General features: G+C 39.1%; 1 protein-coding gene across 6 annotated transcripts in view; it reads left to right on the top strand.

Moving 5' to 3' along the window:
• MBD5 (methyl-CpG binding domain protein 5) overlaps positions 1-25,739 on the top strand; it is a 143,695-nt gene that overhangs the window by 30,266 nt on the left and 87,690 nt on the right. For all 6 annotated transcript variants that reach the window (XM_051623500.1, XM_051623503.1, XM_051623502.1 and 3 more), the window contains exon 2: positions 22,787-22,884. The gene's annotated coding sequence lies outside the window, so the exon portion shown is untranslated. The remainder of the gene's footprint in view (positions 1-22,786; positions 22,885-25,739) is intronic.

The raw sequence follows: 25,739 nt of genomic DNA, 5'->3' as shown, positions 1-25,739 counted from the left end.
TGGACAAATTGAAATGGGGCATTTTCCAGCACTCATTGATGATTTAATCAAACCTGTGAAGATATACCTTTATGTAATGAGTATCCATCCCAGCTCAGGGCAGAAAGCCCAGTCAGCACTCAGCAGGCCAAGAGATTTTAGCCTACAGATATCACCTCAGTTCTTCTGCTTAACTCTGTGTTAAAAGTAATTAAACATTCAATGATAAAACTGAAAACCTGTAATTAAAATCACAGGGCTGCATCCAGCCATATACAAGGCAGAACTGCTCATGTTCTCCCATTGTCTCATACAAAGCCACATTATTTTGATGGAAGGAGGACTCCACTTGGACAGTGGTTGAGGTTTGACCCATAGCACTGCAATGGAATATTTTTAGTTGTCTGGGAACTTCATCCTTTTCTGGATAAAACAAAATTGGAGCCTTCAGATTCTTAGGTGAAGGCTGTTCAGTTTCATAGAATTGAATTATTTTAATTGTGGTTTAATATAAAAATAAATGGTGTATGATGCATCTCTGTAAGCGTCATTGCCATTTTTATAAATATGAATCAGTGTTTCTTTCGTGTTTATAACTACTGTGCACTTAATTTCTCATATATGATGACATTTGAAAAGTGGCTATGTTAAAGGACATTGGAGCAATCTAATAAAATATATTTGAGTTATCTAAATATGGGCAGATGCCTTCATTCACACATTTTTAAAAAACTAAAGCAAACCCAAACCAAAAATCCCAGACCAACCCTTTGACTGCCTTTTTTTTTGTTTCAAGACCAAACAGTTAAAACTGGTAATATATACAAATGTAAGCTGTGAGAATTTGGACTAAAGCAAATTTAATTCTACCTTCCAATGTCTCCCTTAGGTTCTCAGATCCTTATTTTCCTAACTTGGGAAATATAAAGGCTGAAAAGTTACAGTTACAATTCACAATGTCAACATTTGAAAGTTAAGTAGAATATTTGTTCACAGAGTTGATGGTGGTTTATCTAGGGTAGCATGCTGAAAACTTGGGCAGTTTCTAAGTAAATTTTGAAAGCCATGTTGTCTTCCTGCAAAATGGAAATAATGTTTTGCCAGTCACAAATTAATTAACAAATACCAAGTACTTACTTGGAATAAATCTATTTGTTAATTTATTTGAATTTTTCATTGACTAAAGTCAAGAATTCTTGTACAGCCAAAGCATTTCCAGATTAATTTTTAATTTCTATAATTTAATAAGCTTTAGAAACAAGGTAATTTCCCAATATTCCAGTATTTCTGGTATTAGGTTATGAGTATGCTAATAAAAATTAGTGTATTCTGACATTTGTGAGTGTGAGAGATTGCATGTAAATATCACTCCATCAGCATCCTCTAAACCTGCCTTGGGAGAGGTGTGAGCTCTCTCTACTTCCCCCCTCGTGTAAATGCTGCTGAGTGTGAGCTTGCTGATAGGACATCCTTCAAACCTTATAAAAATCTTCTGAAAGCAAGGAACAGTTGCAGGTTTTTCAAAGCAACTGCAGACTCTTTAGCTACATAGTTCAAAAGCTCTCAGATTGCTTTTTCTTGCACAAAACAGACATTTTAGTAGGGCCTGCAACAACAGGGAAAAGGGTGATGGTTTTAAACTAAAAAGAAGGGAGATGCAGACTAAATATTGGGAAGAAATTCTTTCCTGTGAGAGTAGTGAGACACTGTCACATGTTGCCCAGAGGGTGAGAGATGCCCCATCCCTGGAAATATTGGATGGGGCTCTGAGCAACCTGATCTGGTTGAAGATGTCCCTGCTTACTGCAGGGGGCTGGACTAGATGGCTTTGAAAGGTCCCTTCCAACCCAAGCTGTTAAAAAAACCCAACCAAATAAAATATATTATGCTACTGAATAACAGGAGATGTTGATGAATGAAAATTCTGCAGTCTCCTTGCTATAGGTGCATCCACTGTTGCCCAGATACGTGTTTTCATTTTATGCAGAACTGCTGTTGTGAAGCTTCCAGCCTCTGAGCCTCATTGAAGCTATAATTTATTTAAATACTAAGAAAGTACTGTTCTGCTCCTCTTGACAGCTTGCAGTGACTGATCTCTCTGTGTGATCTCGAAGTAGCACAAGCTGTAGTTCAAGGTGGAAATGCAGTTACCAGTATTTGGTGTCACTGGAGGGTTTCTAAATGAAAGGAGCTGGGAGTTGCAGGGGGTGGGTTGTCACCGTTGCCAGTCTAAATCTGTGCCCGTCAGACAGCAGCTCTGCCATCCTGTGTGCTGTTCTAGGGGCACCAGCAGATGGTAAACAGGTTTGCTGTGTATTTCCTGGTTTCTTCTGATGTAATTGTCATGGACTGTTTCTTCAAGGTTTTAACTCCTTTTGAAAAACAACGGTAGGGGAAATGCACCAGAAGCTGCACTTTGTCATCCCTTGAAGTTGGCTGTTGTAGTTCTTCATGTGTGATTTCCCGTGGGGGTTTGTCCCTGGAGCTTGTGTTTTGAAATTTTCTTAGGAGGTGCTTCCAAAGAGCAATTCTATTTCCAGGGTTTCAGTAGCTTTTTAGCAGTTGATGAATAGCTGCTGTGTGATTTTGGTTTGGGGAGTGTTTGCCTTTTTCATTATGCTTTTTTTCCTGCCTTGCATGTTCTTACAGCCTTTAATGAAACTTCTTTTTTTTGGTGCTACAGGTTATTCTCATTGAAAAGTCCATTTTAAAGATATCTGGTGCCTATATGAGCATCTGCCTCTAGTCTCTGAAGGTTTTATGAATATAATCAAGAGTTACTCTAACTAGACTTGTAGTCATTTGTGATCTTATGCTCTCAATTCAGTATCACTACTATAGCTAATCTTTATTGTTACCTATTTGTAACTTTTTTCCTTGTTTAGCTGGTGAGATATTCTCACTTTGTCATACTCATACTCACTTTTCAACTTTTTTCAACACCTCAGTTCCTTTTTTTACCACTTCTTTGAAATACCAGATAATACTCATAAACGTATTTTGACTTTACTTCAATTAATCTGCTTCATTTACAAGTTCAGGCACACATTTCCAATGTAGCTATTTACATATTTTAAACAACTCTGAGATGTGTTATCACTAAAAATAGCAATTAATGCCATTATTAGTCCAAGTAATTATCCTAAAACTTGTAACAAATCCTTTCTTTGCCATTTTTATATTCTGTGGACTGTAATTTATGTTTACCTTAGTGTTTACTACTTACATTAAACAGTTATGAAAACGGATGTTCTTTCATCAAATGCAGCAGTAGTTTGTGACTTTTTTGCTTAATTGTCAGATATCCCTAAAAGAGGGTTCCTGTAAGTATTAACTTAAAATAGTATCTGTGGGATCTCAACTTTGCATCTGGTTTTCTCTGGATAATTTTTTTTCCACAGCCCTAGAGACTCTTAGTGTTTAACTGTAAAAGTAGTTCTGCTTTTGAAATTTACCTGCTCAGTCTAGAAGTGTGAAGTTTGTGACTCCACCTTGAGATGAATGAAACTTGTTTTTTACTGATGAAGCAGTAACTAAATTGTGCTGTGAACAAGAATGATTCTGACATGCAAAGGATTTATTTGTGTTGATTGTTTTTACACTTTATGCATATAATAGGAAACTATACAATTTTAATTTAGACTTGTATTTTTCAAAGTCATGCTGTTTCCTGGGATTTAGTTAGTCTTACAGGAAGGCTGATATTGAACTATGGCTGTAAAATCTTAAGGTGGAGCAGGATCTTCAGAGTGCTTCAAGCAGTCTTGGACTTAGTGTCTCAAAAATTGTTCTTTTTTTTTTCAGAGAGCAGGAGGTAATTAATGAGCTAAACAAACCCAGCCCACTATTTCTCAGACTTGAACATTTTTTTGTTTAAGTGAATTTTCTGTTCTTTGTTTGTAGCTGAGGTTAAGGCTTTCTTTCCTTATCTGTCTGTCTGTCTGTCTGTCTATCTATCTATCTATCTATCTCAGCTTTGCAAAATTTCTGCCAGCTACTGTAGAGACCTTTAAGTAAGCAATTCTGAAGTTACTAATGAAACAGTTTTATTCTTCTGAGCAATATTTGCCAAATACATTGTCCAGTAGTGTAAAATAAACACATGCAGGAGGTTCTGGCTAAAGGTTTTGCAGGCAGACAGGCAATCAGGCTGCCTTGAACTGTGTGTACCATCCAGTCCAGCTTTATTCCTGCAGCAAAGTGAGTGTGTTCTGCAGTTTGTGTTTGTCACATTCTTCTGTTGTGTTTTTTTTCTTTTGCAGTTACTTTTTAGACTTGTTGTGAGAACCCAGAGTCTGATGCAAGCTTGCCTACAATTTTTTTGAAGAAAATAAATTATATATATACCACATTCACCTGCAGGAGTACCAAGGAGCATACTTTTCCACCTGTGGCACAACTGGTTAAGTGTAGAAAAGACGAAAGTCAGAAGGTGTTATTATATTGGACATGGAACTGGAAGTGTATTAGGCTAAGAGGTTCCTAATGTGAGGAAGTATTCACAGACTAAAATGAGGTAGTCAGTGTATTTTTAGTTAATGAGATTGTTATTGATGTAAAATAAGGAAATAAGGGATGATGAGGAGAAATCACGTAAATAGAGGGAATACACAGGTGAACATTCATGGGATTTAATTTGTGGCAATGGATAGATGAAGAAGTATCCAGAGCCCAAATAACTGTGCTCGGAGATAAGGGATCAATTTGGGGCTGTAGTGGCAGAAAAGCAAAGCTTGTAGAAAAGGGAGGAGACCAGGGAGAAAACAGTAAAACCAAGAAAATTAGTAAGACTTCTAGTTTTTAATAGAAATAAAAATCTCAGCCTTATGTTTTCAGGCTTTGTATCTAAACTCAGATTTGTGTGGAGGGGAAGGGGCAGCAGGCTGTGTTCTTCCTGGCTGGCTGGAGGTTGTCCTGTGGTCTGGAGGTCTGTTCTTCTCTTCAGGAGAGCTGCACAGGGTCAGCTCTGTGGCCCATCTGCAGCCCTTTCTGCATCCCATCTGTGACAGTGGATGTCTAGAGATACACTTCATTGATCATCAGAACCTCAGATACCAGCAGACATGTAGAAAGGAAGGTTGGACTCGTGTGGTTTTTAATAGTTACTGATGGATCTGTAGTCCATCACTTGTATTTCCTTTTTGAAGGCATTTATACTTCTGTCCTCCATAGCCTCCTGTGGCAGCTCTGGTATCTGATCACTCAGTATATTGGCTCTAAGACTAGAGGAATATCTTCTTCTTTATAATCCTTAAATCACACAGGAGGCTTTCTGTATACAGACAAGTGTGTCAGAAATGTCCTTGTACACAAGGCAAGGTCCGGGAGGCTCCATGCACGTGGCTACTCCTGGCTTCTCATTCCTCCCTCTGGCATCCACATCCCTGCATCAGATCCTGCTAGAGCAACCACATGTTCTGGGAAGAGAAGTCACTATTCTTGAGACATTCAGGAAATATATCTGATGGGAATTTTGGGGGAAGAAGCAGAGGAGGGACATTGAGAGAACCTACGGTGGGTTCAGTACATGATGGTGATGTAGAAGGAGGCAGATGGGAAAACCCAGGGAGAAAAAAAGAGAGAGTTTTTCATCTTGGAGCTATTTTAGGCCCTGTTATTGTCTGTGGGGAATTCCCGTTCAGCAAAGAATGGTGCCATTCATGTAAAGTATTTCAGTGAAGGTTTGTGATATAATTTTATATTAGAAACTATAGTTAAACTCTAGAATGTAGAAAATAGTACAAGAATTGTCCATCTTGTGAAGGCTTTCAAAAACTGTCATTATTGTAGGAAGGGAAATTGTCAAGGTAGCATGAAGGTAACTCAGGAGTTTAAGGACAGCCTTAACACTGATTTTAAGTGTTTGTATTAATGATTTTTACACCACTGAAAAGCCAGTATTGTGCCCTCCTCCCTTCTCCCCCAGAGTAGGTTTTGCTAAGAGCAGGTGCTCAGCCTGGCCTGCTGTGGCTCATTGCCTGGCCCCGTAAATGTCCATGCTAGCATGGAGAGGTAGTGGGAATGAGAGTAGGTTTGTAGGAGAAGGAGCATAGATTTACATCCGGTGAGGTGAGAGACTGTGGAAACCTTGCCTAACATAATATGAGCTGGATCTTGGACAGCAACTCATCCGAAGGTGTTTGAATGTGACTATGGTGGTCTAGAGCCCTTTAAAAGGGAGGGAGGTCACTTCAGTGCCCAAACCATGTCTAGTGTCCAGCAGGACAGTGATGACTAGAGACCAGCTAAGCACGATACCTTGCAAGAGCTTCATACTATGGAGGAAGTCAAGACAGTGGTGGGAGGATCATGTGCTGGTGGTGATTTGTGGTTACAGGGAGACAGAAAAAGAATATTTCTTTGGTGTTACTGTAGTGTGCTGTGAAGCAGTCAAGAGCTGGGAACACATGTACTTCCATAGAGTGGTTTTGTTCCCTCCCTAGCATGGAAGCAACTTCATCTTCTCAGCATGTTAAAGACAAAGATTATTATGATGATTAAATTATAACATTATTTACATTAAGTGGTAGAAGAGCTAAGAACTCCGTGGCATCTGGACCTTTTGCTAATGACAACACTGTGACTCAACAACAAACTGACACTATAACCTCAGCTGCCAAAAAGGACCCAACTTACTTTCAAAAATATTTCCTTATGTTTCAAAAGAAGAATGAAAAACTTGCTGAGGTGTTAAGATTAGTTGGCAGTATCTTTTTCTCTTACAGTACACAGAATTCAGAATATCTCAGACCTTGACAACCAAGAAATGAAAAGTTATGGTACAAGAAAATCCAGATTTAAATCTTCTCCTGCTGAGCTGGCTGTAGCAACTGAAAATTATTTGCATGCTAAGGTGTAGTTGCACTGGATAGTGGAAGGAGCAGTTGAAATAGAGCTGTTGGTTGGATTTAAGGATTTATTAAACTTTCCCTGCTCACCTCTTGTAGACTCTTGCTGCATGTTCATGCTTAATTTCTACAGTAAATGGGGCCCATTTTGTATCTGTAAGATGAATAGGACATAGACTTGTGGGCTTACTGGTATGCAAAGTACAGAGTTGGTTGTCATCCAAGGAGTAGAAATTCTAAATGTGCATTTCCACTAGTTGGGAAGTATGGAGAAAGCAGAAGCAGAATTGTCCTAGAGGTGCACAGTGAGAGGCAATGGACACAGGTTAGAAAAAAGGAGATTCCCATTAGATGTAAAGAAAATGAAGTCATCATGAAGGTGGTCAGCTACTGGAGAGGTTGTAAAAATCTATTTTCAAAGGTATGTGAAACGTGAAGTGTCAATGCCCTGAGCATCCTGATCTAATAGGACATCATTTTAGCAAGATGTTGGACTGGAGACCTCCAGAGGTCCTTTCCAGCTGGCATGTTTCTGTGATTCTAAACTATACTAAGTGCAGATTTTCTGTGGAATAAGTGAAACATGAGGTTATAGGCCAAACGTACTCTGCTTTAGGTCAATGTTCATTCACTGTGGGTAACTCTGGCCTGATGACTCCGGTATTTACAGGCTTCCATCTCTGTTCTGCAGAGCTCCACATGGCCTTATCTCTCCACAGTTACTTTTGTGTGCTCCACGTATAATGGTACCAAAAGAAGGTCATATTTATTACCATCTTATCAATGCCTGTCTTTTGCCAGCACAAGTGGTTTTATGATGAATAACATCAAGAATTTAAACCAAGTTGTAACTAGTATGACAAGAGAACAAGTTAGTTTTGAGGCTGAGCTCCTGGTGTGGTTGGTTGGTAGTGTTAGTGCTGGGGGAAGGGGAGGTGTGGGGCACAAACATGAACGTCTGGTTCAACATGAAAATCCACAAACCTGATACCAAGTTCTGATAGATCATTAAGTTACTGTTATGCCATTTTAATTGTTTTTTCTTGATCCAAAATGTTGGGTTTATTGCCATAAACCTGTCTTCAAAAAGCCAGGATTATATATGAATATACAGACATTTATCTAGGTTGATTTCATATAAAAACGCATCATTGTATATTTACTTTGCATGCAAAACTGTTTAGATTTTCTGTGCATAGTGGTTTGGGTTGGGATTCTTTTTGTTTGGATATTTTTCATGTTTGCATTTATTTGCTGTCCATAGGTTACCAAAATCAGAGGATTTCAGGAAATGCCCAGTTTTTTGTAATGTTAGTGTTAAAGCTCTGTGATTCATGGTGTGTGAGAGCTGGGCACAAATAGCACATTTGAGGACCTCAGTGAAGCCCACTGAAAGGGATGTAACTGGTTGCATGAGTTAGGGGCACTTCTTTGTGGCCACTCACTCCAAGGGATTCCAGCCAGATGATTCAGTACTGGTCCTTCTGAGCTAAACTGGTGGTTGGCCTTATTTATTGGAGGCACCTGAGTGTGCCTGGGTCTGGTCCTTGGTGATGGCAGGGAAAGACTGAGGAAAGGGAACAGGCAAGACAAGACTTAACAGGCTACGGAGATCTGAAATTGTAAACAACTGAAGATAAAAAGGAAATACTTGAGCTAGTGTAAGGGCTTATAGCTGGAAATAAAGCAGTGGAATGAAGAAAGAGAAGATTCAGGCTAAATGTCATGAAGGAGCATTCTGTAACAGTCATGGGGTTTTCGATCCCTCTTCCAAAGAAAGCAAAGAAAAAACTGTTTCAAGACAAAGGCCCCCTTTTTTGCTCTTTGTTTTGGTTTGTTTTCCTGTTTCTTCAGCTTAACCGCTCAATGTAAAATCATCTCATATGGGTATATAAAAGAATGTATTAAATTTTTGAGGCATGAATGTGAATCTCAGCATCCTTGGGAGCTGCTGTGATGGTGCCTGCAGAGCTTTGCTGTCGGGATCTCACAGGACAAAGTTCTGATCTCATGAATGACTGATGGTAGCAGGTTTGGGCACGGTGTGGGACTTGGTAGGAAAAAAAAAACCAAAAAACTGGACTGAAATGGGTAGAGACCTAGGGAGGAAGATAGGAAGACATTATTAAGCCTTTATAAAAGTTTTCTGCTTTCTCTTTTAAATGCATCTAAATACTGCTGCTTAGCTCACCATCAGGAGGATCTAGATGGCAATGCTACTAGTAATTTGTACTTGAGATCAGAGTAATTCTAAAAGAGCAAGAAGAGGGGGTTCATGGTCTGTTAACCACCAACAGGAGGTAAAGAAATAACAGATGATAATTTTTAACAATAACATTATTTTGACGTGGATACTCTTAGCAAAGCTTTTGATGTATTTCCTTAAAAAACAAAACAAAACAAAACAAAAAAAACTTGCTAGTATTATCTCCGGTGTCATGAAATTCTTACAGATCAAAATTCCTTTGGGGGTTTTAAGTGGTGATTTAAACTGGCTTTAGCAACACTGCCATCAAAAGAATGCTTCTGCAGTTTTCTTCAGCAGCCAAGCTGGTTGGAGAAGTTTCTGCCCACTTCCTCTTGGGCTTTGATTCCTTCTCCACATGAGGGTCTTTCTCCCTTTTTTACTTGCACCAGTAAAAGTGCTTGTAATGGTGTATCTGTGGGCTAATTAAATGGTGCAGATAAAACCAAGTTTACTGTGTTTTTATTGGAGGGGGAAGGTAGTTAGCTGCATTCCTTCATAGGTTCAGGTTTTGTTTCTTTGGGGGTTTTTGTTTTATTTGTTTGTAAGCTCAAGTAATTTCAGTGCTGTGCTTTCCAGGGTGGCTTTGCAAATATTTCTCTCTGCACACTGAGGTGGTGGCAGCTCTATGAGGTCCAGGTGGGAAACATGCAGCTGAGGACCAAACAGCAATTCTGTAACAGGCTTGTTACTGGAGAAGATCATAGAATGGCTTGAGTTGGAGGGGACTTTGAAGAAGACAGACATACAAAAGTGCCCTTAGATTTTTCCTTTTCCATCTTAGATATTTCCAGTCTTCTACATATCCCAAATAACCATTAGAAACTGAGTAAGAAATCTGTTCAGATATGCAGTGCTTTTAAGAAACTTCTAAGTGCTGTAGCTGAAGATGAAAGTTGTTTCTGAAATTGTTTGAAATTGGAGCTATCCACATGACCTTATTTTCATTGTCCTGGTGGACAACAGGTTATCCATGGGGCAGCAATGTGCTCTTTTGGACAAGAAGGCCAATGGTATCCCAGGGTGCATTAAGAAGTGTCCAGCAGGTTGAGGGAGGTTCTCCTCCCCCTGTACTCTGGTAGGAACTACATCTGGAGTGTTGTATCCAGTTCTGGGCTCCCCAGTTCCAGAGGGGCAGGGATTTACTTGAGAGAGTCCACCAGAGGCTACAAGGATGATTAAGGGGCTGGAACATCTGTCTGATGAGGAAAGGCTGAGAAACCTGGGGCTGTTTAGTGTAGAAGAGACTGAGAGGGGATCTTTTAAATGTCTATAAATATCTGAAGGGTGGGTGTCAATAAGGAGGGGCCAATCTCTTCAGTCATGACCTGTGATAGGACAGGGGGCAGTGGATGCAAACTAGAGCACAGGAAGTTCCACCTCGACATGAGGAAGAACTTCTTTAGCGTGAGAGTGACAGAGAATTGGGACAGGCTGCCCACAGAGGTTGTGGAGTCTCCTTCTCTGGAGACTTTCAGGACCCATCTGGATGCATTTCTGTGTGACCTGCCCTAGATTCTGTGGTGGTGCTGCTCTGGCAGGGGAGTTGGACTCGATCTCCAGAAGTCCCTTTCAACCCCTACCATTCTGTGATTGTGTGATTTTCAATAATGTAACAGTACATTTGGGTGGCTTTCCTTTACTTTCTGTGCTTCTCTGGATATGAGCAGCTGAACTCTAGTAATCTGACAGTTATCACTTCCAACTTAGTGATGAAGTGTTGCCTGGGTGAAACTGGAGACTAGCCTGGCTCTGGACCTCTTCTGTGTTTGCTCCATAATTAAAGAAGATATGTTATGGAGTATTTTGTCCAATGTAACAAAAATGTTTAAATCTCTCCTTAAGACTTAAACCACAACTTTTTCTTGAGTTCAGATTCCTCCTTGCTGCCCCAAGAGGGTCTTACTGAAATGCAGCCACTCCATCTTTCCATTTCTTAGAGAGCAACCTGTCTTACCAATTATTTCCATAAAACAGCATTTACTACAAAAACCACTTCTGATTTTAGACTGTGAAGAGATGAACTGCATACCTGATATGTCTGGCTGCTATGGAATTTAAGCAACACAATCCTTGTAATTCCTCCTGATGACTATGAAACAGGGATCTGATGATTATGGTTCTCCTGAGGAGATGTCTTAAAAAATTAACAAGGTCATTTTCTCCACAAAAATTTCCAAACCTCATTTCAGCCAAGTAGGAAGGGAATGCTGCTTTTATCTGCTTCTGACTTAATTGTCCGTGTGCCTGTTGTGGAGATGTCCTCATGTGATAGTGGTGCTGCTGACGCAGAGAGGTGCCTCTCAAACCCCTGGGAGGAATAAGACAGTTTTCCTGGGAGTTTTTCTTTTTAGTAAAGATAAGATGGAAAGAGTAATGGTGGAGACAAAACTGATAAAGGCAGCAATATCGGAAGGAATGGCAGGATAAAGCTAGAATTTTTAAAGCTGCCTTAGATGCATCTTCAGAGCTGGAAGGGCTGTTCAGAAGTTACCTACATTGCCAAGACCTTTAACAGCAGATTATCTTTTCTCCTGTATGTGTCTTAAATGGGGATGTCTGGCTGAGCATGGGTCTGGTTGGCCTTCTGGGGTCCTGAAAGCACAGGAAGCCTGGAGAAGCTTGGTGTCACTGAAGGTTGGATGCAGCATCTAAGAGCCATACAGAAACAAGTACTCCCTGATGCTTAAGTCCACTTTGTTAATAGCACAAAATTACAATTGAACTAAGCTGATTAAATGGCACAGTAGATTTGACACAGAGAAACAGTTAATCTGGCAGCCAAATATACTGGGGGGGAAATGAGGTTTAACTAAGAAATAAAATTATTAGGTCCATCCAGAATTTTCCTTATTTTTAAGAAATAACAAAAGCCCACTAAAGGTTTTCCCTTTTAATTATATCTAGAAAGTCTAGTTTTCAAGAAGGCAGCACAGTGAACTGGGGGGAAACAGGATTTTATCTGTTATTTTACCAAGGGAGGAATACAGCCATAACTTCAAATAAATTTGCTATTAAAAAAAATATAAATAATTACATTATTCCATTTGAGGAGCATTCTGAAGTTTTTGGAGTGATTTGCATGTTCCATGGGACTGATCAGTGTGTACTGTGCATAGAGCTGAAAAAGGATATAAATTCCTTTCTGTTAGTAATACAATCATCTCACAAGCTATTTTTTATTAAATTAGACCTGTGTAACTAAATTGCTCCTGATGCCTTCTGTGGAGGCTCCTGAATCATCAGCTAAATAGCAGCTGATCTAAGTTTGGCAAAAGGAAGAAATGAAGTTTTGGAAGAGGATACTCATTGTTCCTGATAGTAATCAATCAGAATTTGATCCTTGTGTAGAGCCTTGTTTTAAAAGCATTGTAATTATGGCAGGGCTACAAATCTTACGTTAATAGAGGAGGAAAAAAATAATTCATGTGACCCATACTTTGAGCTTGAACATTAAGTGGATGTTACTTGCAGAGTGAGTAGCATTTCCCTTAAGGTAAGCAGCAGGATTAAAAAGATTGTTTTTCCAACGTTTTCTCTAGCAGCATTAGAAACCAAAGCAAAGCATGTCCTGGGTTACCTGACCGCTGAGCAGATTGTTTTCTTTTGTTAGTTCCTGTTTAACTCATGCTTTGGATAGCTCTTCTTTGTCTTTCGAAAAATCTTTCCTGTCTTCTAGGGGTCTTGTTCAAAGCAAGGCTGGGACAATGAGACATGTTGGTATTTAGGGCATGTCCCCAGCTTTCATCTGCTTTTCCTTACCTTTCATGTTTGTTTTTTCCCGTTGTCAGAACCCGCGGTGCCTCCTCTTTGGTATCCCCAGCAGCAGCTGGTTGTGTATTTGTTTCAGGAGGTGGGTGGCCCTTCTGTCCTGCTGCTTTCCAGACATCAGGGCGAAGGGAAAGCAGGTACATGTGAATGTTAAGCTGGAAAAAGTGGGTGACAGGCTTATGTAATCAGATACATGCATTAAAAACATTTTAATCTTACATAAAAAGTTTTACTAGATTTCAGTTTGGTGAACACTCACTGCTAATGTAAAGAAATATTCCTCTGCTAAATCTTTTGGGATTTGGAGGCACTTGTGAATTGATTTGTTTCTGGGAGTTCCATCAAATGAGAAATCCTTTATACAAATGGAGATGTTACAGCACAGACAAAAAATTATTCTTGTTCTATGCAGTTATTAGCAGCTGAATATTGAAGTGAAAATGCAAAAAAGACCCCTGAAACCTGCTAACTATAATTCTCAGTTTTCAGACAAATGCTTTTCCTAGACCACCTTCCTCATTCCTGTCCTTAACAATAAAGAAGATATTTTACGGAATCATGGAAATATCCATATAATTTTACTTACAATTACACTGAGACTTATTGCTTAAACATTAATCGAAGTTGAATAAATTACAATTATCAGGAGAACATCAAGTAGTTCAGACACAGAGGAAGCCCCCAGCCATGGTAGTACCTGTAACAAGGCAGAGCAGCTCTCCCTTTCATACTGCTAGGAATGCATCTAGGAAATCCAGTGATTCCAGAGTTTTCATTTGAAGTCTTCTACCTAAAATAATTTTTGAGGATTTAACACTGCCCTGTTCCAACTCCCCTGCCAAGTGGTAGGAGCTCTGTACACATGCAGACACCCGTGCTTGGATCCACCAGTGGGTGCCATCCATCTTGTAGTGCCATGACCCCGTATTGCCTCTTCCTCTCATGTATGTGGGGTTTGGTTAGTGGTTTTTGGGGTTGGCTTTTTTTTCTGTCAGGTGAGAAATTTTGAATAGGATATTGCAGTAAAAAAGAGCTGTTGCTCTACTGAATGCCGCTTCAAATTCCATCCCTGGAAGTGTTGAAGGGCAGGTTGGTTGGAGCTCTGAGTAACCTGGTCTAGTGAGAAGTGCCCCTGCCCGTGCAGAGGGATTGGAATTACATGATCATTAAGGTTCCTTCCAAATCATTCTATGATTCTCTGATCTGGCTAATCTGGTACCTGATACCAACTCATGACTGCTGAACAGGTAAAGGGCTGCAGTGATGTCCCTGTGTCCTTCTGCATTTAGTACCCAGTTTCCTGCCTACTGGTATTTGAATGTGGGATAAAACTTAGCAGTTTGTGCTGAATAGTTAGGCTTCAGCTAAATCAATGGAAAAATACTGTTGAATGGAAACCATCACAAGATCAGCCAATTAATACAATTTTTCCGTTGCATTTGATTGCCTTTTCTGTTCTTTAAAGAAGACAGAAAATAAAACAAGAGACACATCTGAAGAGATGCTTTTTTTTTTTTCTTTGCTACATAATCATCATGAATTCATACATTCTTCAATTTACAGCATTTTGTGCTTCTAAATGTTTCTAATTTAATTTTGGAGGGCAAGAATATTTCTTGAAACAATTGAGGCTCAACACTGCTATTTTTTCCATTAAAAAAAAAAAAGTATCTAAGGAGATGTCAGTGTTTTATCTGCTGTGTAGTGTCCTCTTTTCAGTTGTTGTTTTTTTAATTCAGTGTCATGGTTTCTGCTATTCAGTGTTTGAAAGCACGAGAACCCTAATAAGGTTATAACAGTAAATGTCAGTAGGCTATTTCCTCCAAATCAACCAAAAATAGAACTTTAGTCCAGCTTCTGTAACATCTTTGCAGGTTTTAAATGCACGTATTGATAGGAAATAGCCATTCAGAAACTAAAGCTTTGTGTCTACAGTTGTATAATGCTGTTCCTTCAGTCTTTAGTTCTATGTTTAGGAAAATTATTACTATGACATCAGTTCTCTACAGATTTGTTGTAGCCATAGACTGCCCTGGAGCTAGAAAATGCTGTTAGGGTGATAGCAACTGCCACAAATCCAAGGTGAATATTTCTGGAGCCATCTAAACAGCAAAGGAAGAACATCATGTTATAAAACATGGCAATACTTGTACAGTTACACAAATATTTTCCTTTGTATTCAATGCAGAAATGCACACAGGGTCGTATTCCTAATCCTTTCATTAATTTTCCTTGCTTTACACATTTTCACAAGAATTTCTCCCATCTTCACGGCATTGTAGCAACAGGATTACAATTGACAGAAATGCTATATTTTGTTTCCAACTGTGTCACTAACATACCAAGCGTTTGAGAAGGTCACTCAATCACTCTGCCAGTTTTCTGTTAGTAAAACCAAGAACTCTGTCATCTTCACATGCCTTGGGAAGCAAATGGTGTTTGAGAGAGTATTTTAAGATCCATTTGGTGTTTGGACGAATGGCACTAGAGACACAAAGTCTTTCCTTTTGCAGATGAAAGTTTTGAAACAGTCAAAACTATCTTTATTTTAGAGATTCTTCATGTTTGCTGATATTTAGTGTGACTGATCATTTAGCTGTTATGTAGAACCTCAGACTACAAAGGAGTACTTGAGTGAAATGTGAATGAAGCTCATTACTTCGGCAGTGGTCACTTAACTACAAATCAAGTATATATTTAGTAAACCCTGCTCACTGCCATGACCTAGTTTGCTGTGGATAATAATTTTCTTAAGGCAGCACTGGGCTTACCTTCCCCCAGTTTTCCCCTGTTGAACTTACATGAATAAAGAGTTCTTTCCATCTCCCATCTTGATTCTTGGGCTACTCCTAGCAAAGCAAGGCTCTCCTCACGTCGGTGCTGGTAGTAACTCCTGGTTACTCTGGCTTCACTTTGATCTGCTCCTAGTATTCCTCCTGTTCCTGTGGAAGTGCTGAGTTTCCTGGTTTGTTGTCCCTCATAGACTAAGAGTATAAACCCAATGTTCTTCCTGTAGCTGTGGGTGACAGAGATACTGCTTGGGCAGCCTGACTCAGAGCAGCTGAAATGTGAAGGAAAAGGATGTAAAAGCTTCTGTGTGCTCAGTTGCATGAGTCATGACTTCTGTACTCAGGGAGAGCACTGGAGCTTCCAGAGCAGCCTCTGCTCTTCAGGTGGGATGAAACAAGGGAGAACAAGCACTGGAGCTTCCAGAGCAGCCTCTGCTCTTCAGATGGGATCAAATAAGGGAGAACAAGAAAGAAAAGTTTAGACTCCATGAGAATGTGTGAGGGAATGACGTGGCACGATAGATATAATGCGTGGCAGGGACGGAGGGGAGGGGAGCACAGTTTCTTAATGGTTGGGTCCATAGGGGATTTTTTCAGAGCTCTGTGGCTTTTTTGTGTGTGTGTTTGTTTGTTTGTTTCTCTTTTAGCTTGTTCCACCCCTTATATAGGCTCAAGTATTGTTTTAAGTTGCTAAGATGTACAGCCTGAAGTCTTATCATCCTTCAGGAGGTGGTTGCATGGAGAATCTTGCTTTTGCTACTAGTAGAAGTGGTTACACTGATCAGCTTTAAAGAGAAATTAGGTGCTTAAAAAGTATTTATAAATAAACTAGAAAGGAAAGAAATTCAGATTTTCAGGTTTGGAAGAGAGATGAAATTTCTTTATAGTGTAGTTTGTGTCTCATTGAATTGGGTTGGAGGGCTGGTTGATTTTTTTTTTTTCCAGAACTCTTGTTTTGCTTCTCAGAACTTTTAATAGTATTGGGATTGTGACTATATTAAAAAAAAAAAAGCATCAGTTCTCTATATACATAAAGAAAATACATTTTTGTATTTTATGTATGCTTTTAAATACAGGATTTATATGTATGCACATGTGGTTTAAGTATTGTCAAAAAAGACATATCTAGGCAAGTATGTGTGACAGAAACAATGCCCAGGTGGAAGCAGCCCCACATCATAGGGTTTTTTCCCTGAGGACTCTGAGCTGCATGGCCAAGTTCTCCTTTGCTTGTTGCAATGATGAGAAGTTCCAGTAATGACATGGGCTGGAGAATGCTTGAGAGCTGCCAAGACTGGCCTTCACCAGCATACTGGTGATAAAATTAGTGATGCTTTCATCCTTTCAGTTAAATTGCCTGCTTTTGTTGTTTTTTTTTTCCTAACACTAATTAGATAATTCCGTTGTGTTGGTGTAAATAAAATAATAAACAACAGTTAAAAGCAGAGTGAAGTTCTTTCCAACGATGTTGGAGCAGTCATCTGTCATGGGATCTCATTAGTTCTTGCTTGCTCATCTGACAGAAACAAGACAGACCTGGTTATTTATTTCTCACTTTAAACTATTAATTTAGAAAAATACTGAGGCTGCCTTTTCTGCATTGTTGTGGAACAAAAAAAAAGAAACTGGTGGTTTTCCTCCTATTTCGTTTATGGCCTTTGCAACCGAGGTGGATTATCTGGGGGCTTCTAAAATCAGAGGAGAATGTAACCTTGCTAAGGATCTCGTGGTGTTTTGTGCATTGCTTCTTCCTGTTGCTTTCTTCCTCTTCCACTCTACACACATCAGGTGTGATCGATCACCAGTGGGCCACATAAAAATAGAAAACTGGAAAGCAAAGATCTCTTCAGGGTTTTCCAAATCTACTAGTCCTTTACATTTGCCACTGAAATAACATTTAGAAAAGACTTCCAGTTTCCCTTGTGTCGCTGCATGCAGATCTCTGTGTGCTGAAATGTCTGATGTTTTCTGCCTTCATTTATCTTGGTGTGAAATTACCTCCCTAAGACTGTAAGGTGTTTTTTCCTCACAGCTAAGACAAACATACCTCTCAGAGGCAAGTGACTGATGGAGATTGCAAAGGCTTTCTAGTATTTCTGTGGTAGTGCCTCTCATATTTTCCCTTATTTAAAAAAGAAAATGGTCAGAGATTTTTGCATTACTCCAAGATAATGAGTTTCTTTAGTACCTAAACACTTGAAGCTCAGGCATGTTCTTCACCCACGTGATTTAAACACCTATAACTTCATCAAAGTTACTTTGATTTATGCCTGTGTAGAAGTTGGCTTTTTTCATAGAATCATAGAGGTTGGAAGGGACCTCTGAAGATTGAGTCCAACACCCCTGCTGCAGCAGGAACACCTAGGACAGATCATACAGGAATGCGTCCAGACGGGTCTTGAAAGTCTCCAGAGGAGACTCCACAACCTCTCTGGGCAGCCTGGCCCAGGCTCTGGGTGTGAGTGTCACCCTCACAGTAAAGAATTTTTTCCTCGTGTTGAGGTGGAATTTCCTGTATTGTAACTTGGTGCCATTTCACCTTATCCTATCACAGGGCATCACTGGAAAGAGACTGACCCACTCTTGACATCCACCCTTCAGATATCTATAGACATTAATCAGGTCCCCTCTTAGCCTTCTTTTCTCAAGACTAAATGGCCCCAGGTCTCTCAGCCTTTTCTTGTATGACAGATGTTCCAGTCCGATAGTCATCCTTGCAGCCTCCACTGGGCTTTTTCCAGCCTATCCGTGTCCCTCTGGAACTGGGGAGCCCAGAACTGGACACGAGACTCCAGCTGTGGTCTTACGAGAGCAGAGTAGAGAAGCAGGAGAACCTCCCTCAGCCTGCTGGCCAAACTGTTCTTAATACATCCCAAGATGCTGTTGGTTCTCTTGGCCACAAGGGCACATTGCTGTCCCATGGATAACCTGTCTGCTTTTTTCAAAAAGGTAGTTTGCTGAAACTAATGCAAATATTTACTTGCTGACGTTAGGGCATCTTTTGTTGGCATTTGTGATATTCTAATGAGCAGCAACCCCCAGTGTGGGGTGGATGTGGACAGTTCATGGAGAAATGAGGTATCACCGTTGGAGCTCTGGACCAGCCCAGAGACTCGCCTATAAACATCTGGTTGTGGGGTCAGGGTAACCTGTCTCATTTTCTGCATTTGAGTTATTTTTGTAAAATGTTTCAACAATACTTTGTGCTGTTGTGTTAATGAGAGCAGAAAATCTACCTTATCCCAAATTACACAAAAATTAAGAGTGTAAGAACTATTTACAGGGGGAACAAATGGAAAGCTAATGACATTAGAAAAAAATATTGATGCTTTTGCAATAAAATGTTTAGGTTGAAAATAAATCTGGTGGTTTTAAGACTTAGTAAAACCCACAAGTGTAAAAAAATAATGATTTTTGAGCATTTACTCTGTGTGATTATTGTCGTGTGTTTAGATGGTTTAGATTTCTCAAAGTTGGTGTTTAGAAATATATTAAAACAAAAATATATTTGGGATTTAGAAAGTTTTCTGTCTCACCAGATACTAACCGTTGAGTTGTAGCTGCATAAATGTTTTGTCCCCAGTCCAGGAAGACATGAAAAAAAAAAAAAATCAAAACAGATTCTTACATTTGAGCAGAGACATATGTTTTGTGGGTTGGCACCAGACTAGGATGCAGAATCTTGTAGAACCAACTCTTCATACTCTAGGATATTTAGAGGAACGGCATTCAAAACAAGGTGCTACAGAATGTAAAACAAAAAAAAAAGACAAACCCCAAACCAACCAGAATGTAGATTTTATTTTATTTTTTAAGATGGAAACTGTCTGGTTTGAGTTTGTCTCTGACTCTCTCCTTATTTCGAGTGCCTTGTAACTGTGTCTTTTTTTGTGTCAGTGTCAAATGACACCAGCATTAGATGCTGTACGTAAGAGAATGTGTTATTGAAAAGAAAATGTTTTAATTTCGTTGGTAAATTCACATTAATTGAAGGTGAGATCATAGTGACTCCTTCTGGCTGTTAGGATGATGATCATAAAATGATGTGAAGGAAGAATAATGGAAAGCTTGGGTGCTGTTCAGCAAAATGAACAGGCCTCAAAAGATTTAGAAGACTCCCCTGAAACATGGGTTTTAACACAGAACAAACTTTTTCCCTGTGATGTGATGCTCAGACTCCTTTGAGAAGGCTTAGAGGTCTTGAGAACAAAATGAATTATTGCAGTTGTTATGTATGTGAGAAAGATTATTAAATCTGGTGAGAAATAATAACATCTGCAATGGGAGCAGAGTTTAAATATCAGGATTTGGGTTGTTCAGTTCAGTGCCAACAAAAAAAAAAGTATGAACACAAAAGGCAAAGTGAGAATGATTTACTTGTCAGGCAGAAAAAAAGAAGTCTTTTCAGTGGCAATTAAAAAATCTGGGAAGATTTCGGTTCAACTTCTTAAGAAAATGGAATGCTAAATATGAAGGGCAATTGATAGAAAGCCTCAACACCTCGTTAGAGGCACAGAGTTGGTTGTAGGGAAAACAAGTCACAGGCTCTGAACTTCTTGGAGGAATAACAATTTAAAAAGGCACAATGAAATGTTCTGGTTATTCCCTTGTAGTTGCTCCATATTTGTATGTTCTGCTTTTAAAAAGAAGTATTTTTACTCTGGTTCTCAGTGCAACTGCAATTTTAAGATGTCCCTGTCAGTAGGTTGACTTTCCTTCCCTTCTTCCAACTCAAACCATTCTATGATTCTAAAAGTATAGAAAGCTCAACTTCTTAAGCAAACTTGTTGATGAATTCTGCTTTGGCCTCTGAACCAGTTTATTCCTCTGACTTGGTTGGTTTGGCTTAGAAAACCAGGAAGGTACAGCCCAAGCCAAGCCTGGCTAAGAAAAGAAGCCTATGTCCTGGCTGCACACCATGTAGACCTGTTGAATTAAAAGTAACTATTTCAGGTTTAATGGCCATATGGGCCTACCTTAATGAAGCAACTTTTGTTATCATAAGTAGGGTTGTTTAGTGACTTTGAGCATCTTATCACCAGAACTTGTTGTTCACCGCTTTGTTTCATTACTTCTGTGCACTTCAAGGTATTTCCTGATTTCATTATTTGAAATCGTTTTCTTTCCATTCTTCTCATGCCCTCAACCCTTTCCTGAAGGATACCTGAAAATGCAGTGGCATCTACAGGGGCAGTGTGGCTTTCTGTTCCTACCCAGCAGCTTGTTAATACTTTAATAGGGTCATTTTCTAGCTGGAATTTTTTCCCCTACCAATCCACCAGCTCTGGGTTTGGCAGGCATCGAGGCACAGTGTACATCCAATTTCTTTTGCAGATTTTTCAATAGAAAAAGGGAGTTAGCATAATCATGGGTAGCCTATGCTATTTTATTTCAGAGACTGATCTGGCAGTTCTTTGTTCTGCAGAGTATCCATTTCAGTATTCAATAACTTGCTTCTTTTTGTGGAATAAGTCGATTTGAAAGGTGTTTATTCTCAGGTGATGGAAGTTGGGGGGGTTTGAATTGACTTCAGAAGAAAAAAACATGGACCATTCAGATAAAGCATTTTCATAAAGCTGAGATGAAATAATTTTTCCACTGATACAGGGAAACTGCAAAAAACTCAGCATTTTTGCTTTTAGAGGTGTTTAACTATTACGGCTTTAAGCAGTACTGAGTAATCTACAGAGCCTGCTAAGTGATCTGATCACCTTTCCACACGTGTCCTGATGTTCCAGGCCTGCAAATAAATAGATAAATCACATTTTTAAAAATCCATATTGAAGGTGAATTAGTTGTGTGTGTTAACATGAGTTGGACTGTTGCTGTGGTGGTACATTGTCTGGAGTCAGCAAAAGGTTTTCCTTTGCCTTTGCTCCAAGTTGGGCTCCTCAGTGATCTGAAAGAGGATTGACCAAGAGGAATAGACTGAGTAGAGGGGAAAATTGTTTACAAGATAAAAGCTTTTTACTTGATTAGTCTTCTAGTCAGTGGCATCTTCTGCAAAAGGAGGACTGAGAGATTTCAGAAGTATTGCAGAATGTGTTACATGGGTAGAAGGGAGGTTTGATTTTGTATATAGCATTGAGCATTTACCTCAGGGTTGGTTACATTGACTTAAGCCTCTTATCAAACATTCCGTCTCCTGTTACACAGCCATGCTTTGAAGTTCCTTCATGAAGGAAATGTTCTCTAGAGTAAAGAACATAAGGATGCTCTGGGTGTCAGGAGACACCTTTTTACTGTGAGGGTGGTTGACCACTGGACCAGGTTGCCCAGAGAGGCTCTGGAGTCTCCATCCATGGAGGTGTTCAAAGTCCAATTGGATACAGTCCTGGGCCACCAGCTCTAGGTTGCCATGCTTGAACGGTCCTGGACCAAGAGTTCTCCAGAGGTCCCTGGCAACCTCAAATCCTCTCTGGAAATTTTATAATAGACAAGTGGTTTCTCTTTCTGTGAAGGAACTTGAGACTTGATAAAAATCTATTGTAGCTCTTGGGCATTTTAGCATAAGTTGATTCCAAAGGAAGAACAAACGTAGACTAGTTCATTTGCTGCTGGCCTTACCATAAGCATAGTAATCTTTTAAATTCATATTTCCATAGTTACAGTAATGAAATAGGAAAGCAGCACTAATAAATGATACTTTATGGCTATACTTTTAAAAAATGTGTTAGGTTATTTTCTTTAAACCGTAACTGGCATTTCTGGGGACATTGCCTTAGAGTTACTTTTAATTTGGCTCTTCAAATTTTAGGGAGGTGATTTAAATTTTTGTAATCTATTGGTGCTTATAATATAGCACACTTCAATACTGATTTGTCATTTTATGTGTCTTTTCTAATCTTTAACTCATGGGATGGTTACTGTTGTTGCTATTTTGTTATGATATCAGTGAATTTCCCAAATTTGGAGTATTTTTTCTTAAACATACTAATCCAGAGTAGTCACTGTATGCCACAAGTAGATCAGTACATTCCCATGCAATGGCTCTGGTGCTTATCTATATGTTTTAACAGCAGCTAATAAACTGATGTGTTGGATGAAATGCACAGTTTTGCTTTGTGCCTCTAATTAAGAAATAAATTGGAAAAAAAAATCTTCAATTGCAGCTAACCTGGCTTACCTACTACTTTTGTCATGTTTTCCTTCAGATCCTTATTGAGGATGGTGGTCATTGGAGGCATTAATATTGAAGAATATATCATTTACAGACAAGATCTTTGAAATCTGTTTCCTTCAGACAGCAAAGGTAAGTAAATAATCTATATTATGCCTTTGTATGCAAGTAATAAATAGTTTTTGACCTCAAAAATCACCAAATTTGAAGAGCAGCTGAAGTTCAGGAGCTAGGCCATACTTGCCAAAAGGTTTAACTTTTTTAGTAAGTTTATCCTACTAATGTGAAAAATAAGCTATATGGAAGGAGCTCGGTTTCTTTTCCTCCTGTTAGTTGCAAACATATGAGTCCTTAGCTTGTTTTTTTTCCTGCCAATAATGTTATTTTCCTTCTCAGGAGTTTTTAAACTACAGATCATTTGCAATATCTGTATGTGATACTGGTGAGAACCAGGAACACCTCATGTGTTAAAATCTGAAGAGTAGATGGGGTTTACTACTCAAAAAGACAAGAGTTATGTGGAAAAGGAATAGCCAGCAACACACAAAGTAAAATAGTGGTCAGTCTCTTGAGGATTTTTATAGAAGTTTAGAAATGTGGGTTCTTTTTAATTAAATATTAGAAACACGACTCAGATGTGCACTCTGCTTGTACTATTTATTTTGAATGTGTGGACTTTTGATCAAAATAAATGTTAGATATTCCGGAGAGTTTTGTTTGTATTATTTTTTTCTATATTGAAACTAACTATATGAAACACCCAAGGTGGTATGGGTAGGATTTTGTCTGTTATGGAAATAGAGCTAATTTTCCTACTCATTATCTGCTGTTAATTTAATGTGTGGCAATATCTGGAATTTAGTGATGATTATATGGCAGTAGATTTTTGGTTAGATGTACAGCTCATCTATGAGCAAACCAATTAAGACATGATTTCAGAATATAATTGAACTCCTAATGGGGCCCTTTAATTCACTCGAAATTTACATATTTGCTTTTCTTTGTTTTAGTAGACAGGTCCAAACTGAGGGTACAGCTTCATTTTTGAACTTGTCAATGCAGCGACTTCATCTGAGACTTTTCAAAAATGAAGCCTGTAAAATGCTCTTGAATAAGAGGGACGGCTAAGTTCATGAATAAGCTACTTAGTTCTCAAAGCTGAACTTTGAATAGCTCTCATTATCTGTTTATTTGAAGAATAAAACTTACTGTGTGGTTAGGGTGCTGTGCCTTATTGAGACACTTTTCACCTGGAGTGCAACACATCGTGATGCAGCCCAGTGAAAACTGATCAGCTGAGGACAAAGTTTGGACAGTGTTCCTAACTGATTTTCTTCCTTCAGGCATGGCTGGGCAAGGGCTCATTCTGCAGATAACTCATGTTTTCCTGCACTATGAATAAAATATTCTTGGAACTGCAGGGTTTGTCTTTTTTTCTTTTTTTTTTTTTGAGGTGTTTTTCAGCCCAGGTTGAACTGCAAGGACTCGTGTGTGTCACCAGATGCAGTGGACACTGGCAGATGGGTCTGGGCCAACACAGCCCTGGTTCTGTGGGGTTTGGCAGCATTCTGGGTTTTCTCAGCTGATGCTGTAAGAGAGCAGCAGGTGGGAAAGAGTCAAAAAGTGTGGCATGCATAGCTGACTTACATGACCTAAAATAAGGAAACAGTAGCTGTTGGTCAGAGAACAGCTCAAATTAGGGAAGAAATGAAGGCAGTTCATTCCTTTTTTTCTTTTTCCTTTCTCTTTTTTTGACCCCCAGAATGGAAAACCTTTTTCATTTAAAACATAAACAGTACTGAGCAGAGAGAGGTTCTTTGTACCTCTCCCATGTTGAAGTTAAACTCATGGGTCTGTTCTGTTGTTGCTGTTTCCTTCAAGGATAGACCTTTGCCTGTGTTTTTATTTGTTCTAAAACGAGGGCCTACAACATTTGGTAAAGGAAAACCAAATGTTTTGGGAGAGCCATTATCAAAGTTTGCATCTGGGTTAAGAAGGAACATTTTTATTCTTTGTGAAAAACTGGGGAGAGGGAAAGTATTTATTTCTGCAAGGTTAATGTTTTACTGGTTATTTCCTTAAAGTCCTAATAAGCACATATGAATAAACCTCAGAATGCTCCTACAAAATAATTTAAAAAACATTTAGCTCTCATTCTCAGCTTCTTAGCTTTTATTTTGTACTCTTTTTAACTGTCAATACTAAAATGTTCACAGCTGTATAGGAATGTGCAGACACTGTTTCTATTTCATTTGATCTATTTTTAAATGCAAGGGCTTTTTGTATTTAATACGCATTACTGTGCTTGCAGTCTAATACTTCAAAACCTTAGTGACCTTGGTTCACCCCCTTGTACCTTATACATTATCATGCAGTCTTTAATTATATTATAACATGCTATTTTTCTCCGTAGAAGGAAATCCTTGCATTAAGTAGACAACATTGAATCAGTATGCAGCTACATAGTATTTTTAATTGTTCAGTGTGTGGTTCCAGTTCTTCTGTACTATATAATTTTCAAACCTTGCTCTGCAGATAGAATTAAGAATTTGTCTTTCTGCTTTACTGTGCTTTTTAGCAACAAGTTTTCTTTAAGGCTTTATGGCAAAATCCTATTTCTGAAGCCCAGGTTATTTTGCAGATACATTTTCAGTATTAGGAGCTTTCCTTGCCAGCTTTTTTGATGGACTTTTGGACTCTGTGTACTTTTTACAGTCACTGTGGAACTGGGGTACTCACTCCATAAAGGTTCTTCCAAGCCAGGAAACCAGAGCAGTGATCCTCCACAGAGCAGAGGCATTGAAAGGGTTGTTGGCCTAAGCATCTTTTTTTGGAAGTCATTATTTCATTTTAAGCTGGAAGAGGATAAATTTAGGTTAGACATTAGGAAGAAATTCTTCACTCTGAGGGTGGTGAGACCCTGGCCCAGGTTGCCCAGGGAATCTGTGGCTGCCCCATCCCTGGAAGTGTTGAAGGGCAGGTTGGAT

This window comes from Apus apus, chromosome 6 (genome assembly GCF_020740795.1).
Source record: "Apus apus isolate bApuApu2 chromosome 6, bApuApu2.pri.cur, whole genome shotgun sequence".
In the NCBI taxonomy this organism is placed as follows: Eukaryota; Metazoa; Chordata; class Aves; order Apodiformes; family Apodidae; genus Apus; species Apus apus.
Note: the sequence above shows the minus strand (reverse complement) of the source record. Positions and strands in the feature narration are given on the sequence as shown.